Source organism: Lepidochelys kempii, chromosome 2, assembly GCF_965140285.1.
Source record: "Lepidochelys kempii isolate rLepKem1 chromosome 2, rLepKem1.hap1, whole genome shotgun sequence".
Lineage (NCBI taxonomy): Eukaryota > Metazoa > Chordata > Testudines > Cheloniidae > Lepidochelys > Lepidochelys kempii.
Window position 1 is genome coordinate 222,336,146 of NC_136381.1, and position 7,817 is coordinate 222,343,962.

Below are 7,817 nucleotides of genomic sequence, written 5' to 3' on the forward strand. Positions count from 1 at the left end.
CACTATTTAAGGAACAAAGCAAATAAAACTTGAAGGACAAATGGATAACTGCATTGTCAAAGAGCCTAAAACAAGAAAGTGACTCTGCCCTTTGCAGATAGGGTTGAATCTAGATTGTCTTAGTGAACCTGTTTCAAAGAAGGGGTCCCAGGCTTTGTCATCTGAAGTACTCTCTTGGAGAGTTCTAGTGTGGTGTCCCATGATTATATATCAAGGCTGAGGCTTGGAGAACAGGGCAGGCATGTCTTGAACAGAACACTGCTCTGTTTATATGGAAGGAGCTAAATGGCAGGATCTTCTATGTGATCCAAGACTGAAAAAAAGCCTTGAATTGTTGGAAGGTGAACAACTGATCTTTTCTAAAATCAACATGAGTAGCAGTGGCTGCATCAGTCTAGTGACCTCACCTGTCAGCTTATCTGTGACATGCTTTATGTGCTGAGAAGGGGAAGAACAACATAAAATACTAAATACGATATCAATACTGAGACAAGCAAACATTCTTGGTAGAATGATGTTAAACAAATATGTTTAGGAAATCATCATTTTAAAATGGAGTGACCTGGCATCTCAAATCACTACATTCAAAGTGTCCTGGCTGGTGGTGAATGTTCTAGATCCTTAATGGAGGTCACATCCATTACTGCACAGATAAAAGTGCATAAAAACAAATTATCCTAGCAACTGTCCAACATTTTCTGGTGCCAAATTCCCTCTGAGTATATTGTACACCAACCACTTGGAACAGAAATGTGAGATTCTAGAAAAACTAGGTTTCACAAAACTTCTAACTCCAGATTTTAAGATCTACATGCATATTTGAGCCTAATTGCAGGCACAACTTTCAGAGTTAACGTGCTCATTCTCATTATTTGAACATGCAAATGACTACAACATTCAGCTGACTATTGCATATGCAATTGCCACAGTTCTGCACTCAAATTAAACATTGAATTCATATATTTTGGACCCAAAATGTTTTTTAAAGATCTTATTTTTAAAAAAAATTGAATTCTGTTCTGGAAAACTGTTTTTGTCAGGTTGGGAAGGAAGATCGTCATCTGCTTAAAAGGTAAAAATAACTATTCCTTTTTCCTCTCACTTTTTCCTGCAGTCTCTCACTCTAAAATAGCACAAAACCTTTCAAAGCAGAAGAGTGTTTGAATTATAGAATTCAGAAAGTTTGATAAAGGGCTGAATCTAAATCTGATTTCTCCCAATTATAAATGTGACTAATGCTGGAACTCTAAAATCTCTGAAAATAGAGAGGGAAGGGCAGTAGAGAGAAGGAGCAGAGAGATTAGGCAAAATGGAATGTCAGATGATGGGAAAAGGTAAAAAAGAAAAAGTGGGGAAGAGTAGATGGGTGGAAATTGTCCATTTCCACCTTGCTTTTTCCTCTTCTCTTTCTCTCCTTCTACTCACAAGTTTATTACCATTAACTTCCCCCACACACAAAACACCCCAATAGCTAAGCCAAAGTCCTGCCCATTTATATACCATTTGCCCCTATTCATTTCACCAGATAAAATCTATTAGCAGAAATGAGGACAAAATTAAAATGCAAATGTTGCTACTAGAAGCTTCCTTAAGAATGCAAGCATGACCAAACTAGATCAGACCAATGGTCCATTGAGTCCACTAACCTGTCTTCTCACAGGGGCCAGTGCCAGATCCTCCAGAGGGAATGAACAGAACAGGGCAATTTTGAGTACTCCATCCCCTGTTGTCCCAACAGCTTCTGGCAGTTGGAGGTTTAGGGACACTCAGAACATGGAGTTGTATCCCTGACTAGCTTGGCTAATAGCCATTGATGAACCTACCCTCATGAACTCATCTATTTTTTTTTAACCCAGTTATAATTTTGGCCTCATGACATCCCCTGTAAATTAGTTCCATAGGTTGACTGTGCATTGTGTTAAGTATTTCTTTATGTATGTTTTAAACCTGCTGCCTATTAAGGTCATTTGATGACCCCACATTCTTGCATTACCTGAGGGGGGTAAATAATATGTCCTGATTCACTTTCTCCATATCATTCATGGTTTTACAGACCTCTATCATATTCCTCTCTTAGTCATCTATTTTATAAACCAAACAGTGCCAGTCTTTTTAATCTCTCCTCATATGAAAGCTGTTCTATATCCCTAACCATTTTTGTTGCTCTTTCTGCTCCTTTCCAATTCTAATATATATATATTTCAGATGAGGTGACCAGAACTGCATTCAGTATTCAAGGGTGTGCCTACCATGGATTTATACAGTTGCATTATGATATTTTCTTTTTTTATCATCTATCCATGTCCTAATGGGTCTTAACATTGTTAAGTTTTTTTTTTTTCAAACTGCAGCTGCACACTGAGTGGATGTTTTTAGAGACCTATCCACAATGACTCAAAGATCTTTCTTGAGTGGTAACAGTTAAATTAGACGCCATCATTTTGTATGTTTGATTGGGATTATGTTTTCCAGTGTGGATTACTTTGCACTTTTCAACATTGAATTTCATCTGCTATTTTGTCACCCAGTTTTGTGAGATCCCTTTATAGCTCTTCACAGTCATCTTTGTAATTAACTATCTTGAGTAATTTTATATCATTTGCAAATTTTGCCACCCCACTGTTCACCCCCTTTTTCTAGATCATTTATCAATATGTGGAATACCACAAGTCCCAGTACAACTCCTTGGGGGACTCTATTTACTTCTCTCTATTGTGAAAACTGACCTTTTGTTTCCTGTCTCTTTAATCAGTTTTTGAACCATGAGAGGATCTTCCCTCTTATCCCAGGACTGCTTACTTTGCTTAAGAGCCTTTGGTGAAGGACTTGTCAAAGACTTTCTGAAAATACGAGTATGCTACATCCACTGGATCACTTTTGTCCACATGTTTGACCCTCCTCAAAGAATTCTAATAGATTGGTGAGGCATGAGTTCCCTTTACAAAACCTATGTCAACTCTTCCCCAACTTATTGTGTTTATCTATGGTCTGATAATTTTTTGTTCTTTACTATAGTTTCACCCAATTTGCCTGGTACTGAAGTTAGGCTTCCCTGCCCATAATTTCCATAATTGTCTCTGGAGCCTTTTTTAAAAATAGCTGTTAAGTTAGCTACTCTCCAATCATCTGGTACAGAGTCAGATTTTTAAGTGATAGATTATATACCACAGTTAATTGTATTTTGATTTCATATTTTAGTTCCTTCAGAACTCTTGAGTGAAAGGGTCCTGGTGACTTATTACTGTTTAATTTATCAATATGTTCCAAAACCTTCTCTATTGATACCTCAATCAGGGACAGTTTCTCAGATTTGTCACCTAAAAAGAATGGCTCAAGTGTAGGGATCTCCCCCCACATTGTTTACAGTGAAGACATGATGCAAAAAAATTACTTGCCTTCCTCGAGTGTTCCTTTAGCACCTTGATCATCCAGTGGCTCCACTGACTGGCAAGATTCCTGCTTCTGATGTACTTAAAAAAAAAATTTGCTCTTAGTTTTTCTGTCTTCAGCTAGTTACCCTTCAAATTCTTTCTTAGTCTGCCTTGTTTTACTTTTACCCTTGATCAGTGGCAGATTAGCCATTGGACCAATGGGGCCCATGTCCAGGGATCCCAACCCTGCTCACCCGGCAGTCCTGCTGGGGAGCGGGGTCAGGGCACAGGGACCTGCCCAGCACTCCTACAAGCCCCACACCCCAACCCTGCTCCCTGGCAGGAGCACCAGGCAGAGAGGGGTAAGCCCCTGTGCCCTGGCAGGAGCACCGGGGGGAGGGGAGGACTCCAAGAGGAAGGGGTAGGGCGGAGCCCCCATTTGCTCTGGCCCAGAGCACCACAAAACCCTTATCTGCCCTTCCCTTGACTTGCCAGAGTTTGTTCTCCTTTCTATTTTCCTCACTAGGATTTGACTTCTGATTTCTATAGGATGCCTTTTTGCCTCTACCACCTCTTTTACTCTGCTGTTTAGCTATGATGCTCGTTCTTATTTGGGGTAGACATTTAGTTTGAGCCTCTATTAAATAGTCTCTATACAGTTTCCAAGTCACCCTTGTGACTGTTCCTTTTTACTTCCGTTTTAACTAGTTTCCTCATTTTTGTGTAGTTCTCCTTTTTGAAGATAATTGCTACTGTGGTCGTTTTCTTTGGCATTTTCCCCTCACAAGGATGTTACATTTTATTACATTATGGTTCCTTGTTCCACAGAGACCTTATTTTCAATCAAAAACAATTCAAGTATTTTAATTATTTATTTTCAAGAGAAGCAGCTTAGAGGAAAATCAAAATGCCTGCAGAAGTGTTGCTTTAAAAATTCGCTTTTTCCCACTTTCCCAAGAAAATGAGATACAAAGATTGAGGTGGAGTAGTTTGCTAGTCTAACACAAATGAACTGATTTTACTGACACTATGTAAGAACATTTGCTCTTTGATGTAGAACTTATATTCAAAGTATCATATTTAAGCTAGATAAAGTAGCCAAGTGGAAAAATCCCTCCAAAAGGTAGTTTTATAACAGGGAGCTTAGGACATGATTGTGGACCAGCCCTGAATTTGGAGGCAACACCAGCTGGCACTGCTCAGAGACTTAACCTTTAGTCTTTTAGAGGCAAATTCCACTAAACGCTAACAACTATGTGTAATGAATAGGGCTCAGTATCTGTCACGGAGGACGTGGAAGTAATGGATTCCATAGCTTTCCATGACTTCTGTGACTTCCGCAGCAACTGGTGTGGCTGACCCCAAGGCTGCCCAAGCAGCTGGCCCCAGGGGCAACCACACCAGCTGCTGCTGGAGTGGCTCTCCAGCCAGCTGCTTGGGCACCCTCACAGCCAGCCACACCAGTGCTGCTGGAGCGGCCCTGGGGCCAGCCACACCAGCTGCTGCTTTGTATAACCAGAATAACCAGGCACGCCTGAGCAGGGGCCAGTGAGGCTGGCCCCGGGGACTGCCTGAGCAGTGGTCGCAGGGGCAGCGGGAACGGCGGCGGGTGGGCAGCCCCAGAGGCAGCCAGAGCAGCTGCTGCTCGGTGGCCCCCGGCAGTTGGTGCCGCTGGCCCCGGCAGCTGGTGCTACCGCTACCTCAGCATCCTGAGGAGCAAGATAAATTCCATAGGAAGCTGGGATTTATTAGTTGTTCATTCACTACTTACATTAGGGTCTTATCCTGCATTCCTTAAGCACCTAAAAGTGAAGGATCAGGTCCTAAAAGTGTATCTAATATGTATTCACCATTTCTCTTTAGCCATAGGCTGTGTCTATACCTAAAAGTTGTACCATTTTGACTATACCAGTGTAATAAGTAGTACAACTCCCCTACTGCGGATGTAGTTATACCAGTATAAATGTGGTTATATTGGTAGAGCTTATTCTCTGATGGTAAGGGGAGTAAACTATAATAATAATGCCTAGCTCTTATACATTGGTATAAGGCATCTTTATACTGGTATAACTGCATCCATGCTCTAGGTTGTACTGGTATAACTATATAATACACAGGTCAATGTATGTGAAGCTATGCTTGTCCTTACCGTTCCCTGGCATGGAACGGTAGGGGTAGGGATGACGCCCTAGATGCCACATGGAATGTTGGGGGCTGGGGGAGAGGTAGTTCTCCATTGACCGTAAAGGGAGGCAAGCCCATGCTTGTTGAACCTATAGGTCCACAAGAGCATGTGTTAGAGAGCTTATTCCTTCACTCTCCCACTTCCCTGGTCCTTCTTGCATGAACAGAGAGCAACAATACCCGAAGTCCAAAGGTGCAAACAATTCGATGTTTATTGGGGTGAACTTCCAGCAAGCTTAAATACAAGTTCCTTTTTCCTTATTTTCGAATCCCAACTTACTTCCTGTTTGCCCCTAATTTATATAGTAATATTCTTAGCTATACCTTAACCAATCATTCTACTGAAATTTAACTAACCAATCCTAACATATTGTAACATGATTAGCTAACCAATTATATCCCACCACAATAATTAGATTACACCCAGCAAAATTAATTATACAGCAGACAGAAACAATCACAGAACCAGACAGAGATTATACAGACAAACAATAGCAAAGTGGGAACTATAATGACAAAACAATACAGAAGTGAGGATTTCACATCCCAGCTATTGATAAATGAGTTCTTGCCAGACAGGATGCTATCAAACTAAGTTTCCTTTTACATTTTCTAGGCACTTCCCCTTTCTCTGGAGGTGATAGGAATACAATCCTGTCCTGATAGTGCCTGACAGCCCAATAGGACCTTATTTCAATGTGACTAGTTTGGAATGTGAGGATGTGACTGTTCGCTTCCTAGCTTATGGCTGCCTCTGCTGCTTAGCCAAAGGCCTTAGCCTAAAAACAGGGCCTCAGACTGTCACAGTAAGAGAAGGACCTTACACTGGCAGACAGTGATTTTGATTCTTTCTTTTATACCTCTAACTAGCCAAGTGATAAGAATACACCTAAATTCTTAAAGTACAGGCTTTTACAGACAGGCCTGAATATCTATATCCTAACAGCGTGCAGCATCTCTTTGCTGCCAGAGAAGCCGCATTTTATCCTGATGCATCTCCCTCTCCTTTTCCTGCTGGGGCTCCTGGGCCTTTCACCATAGTGTTTGAAATATTCACCTGCTGGGCCCTCCTTTCATGGTCCAGCACAGCACAGACTTGCAGGATCTCTGAGAACATATCTTCCCGTGTTCCCTTCTTTTTCCTCACCATGATCAGGCATTCTGAAGCTGTGGAGGGGGAATGCCTTAAGGCAGTGGTCTCCAACCTTTTTCACACACAAGATCACTTTTTAAAATGACCCCAGGATCTCCCCTGCCCTTTCCTCAAGGCCCTGCCCCACTCACTCCATTTCCCCCCTCCTGCTGTCGCTCGCTCTCCCCCACCCTCACTCACAGGGGGTTGTGGTGCAGGAGGGGGTGCAGGCTCTGGGTTGAGGCTGAGGGGTTTGGAGTGTGGGAGAGAGCTCCAGGCTGAGCCTGGGGCAGGGGGTTGGGGGGCAGGAGTGAGGGGTGCAAGCTCTGGGAGGGAGTTTAGGTGCAGTATGACCATATGATGCCTGCACCCAATCTCATAGAATCCACCGGACATTTCATGACTTTTTCCTTTTTATTAGTGTCATTTGTGGTTTATAGATCCAAAATCCTTCAGGGATTGTCACAAATCAGTGTAACGTTCTCACCTGTGGGGTGTGCATTGGTTGAGCCTAGGGCAGGGGGTTGGGGTGCAGGAATGAGGGGTGGAAGCTCTGGGAGGGACTTTGGGTGGAGGAGGGGGCTCCCAGCTGGGGCAGAGTGTTGGGGTACAGGAAGTGGCTGGCTGCTGGCAAGTCTCTGCAGCCCCTATAGAGGGAGGGGGCAGCCGGTCTCCGTGTGTTGCCCCCACCCCCATCACCATCCCTGCAGTTCCCATTGGCCAGGAACCGCTGGTAGCAGCCTGCCTGAGCCCCTCTGAGCTGCCAGATTTTTTGCAGCCCAGAGATCGTGATCAACTGGCAGAAGAGGCTCTAGTTGATCAAGATCAACAGGTTGGTGACCACTGCCTTAAGGCCACAAAGGCAGCAGCTACAGATAAAACACAGAGGGGTTCTATTTATAGACACAACAGAGAGAAAAAGTTACATTTCAGAACTCCCTTCCGTTGCTTCCCCAAAATTTTAAACAAGATGGGGTTATTGACACTTCAGCTTTGGAGTGTCTCCACCCAGCACTGCTCTCCCATCCCAGCCATGGTGAGTATGACTCAGCAGAGATACAGGGGGCAGGTGTGGGATTGAGGAGGGAATTGTTCAGCTGCATGAAATGATAACATTTCTAGGGCAATGG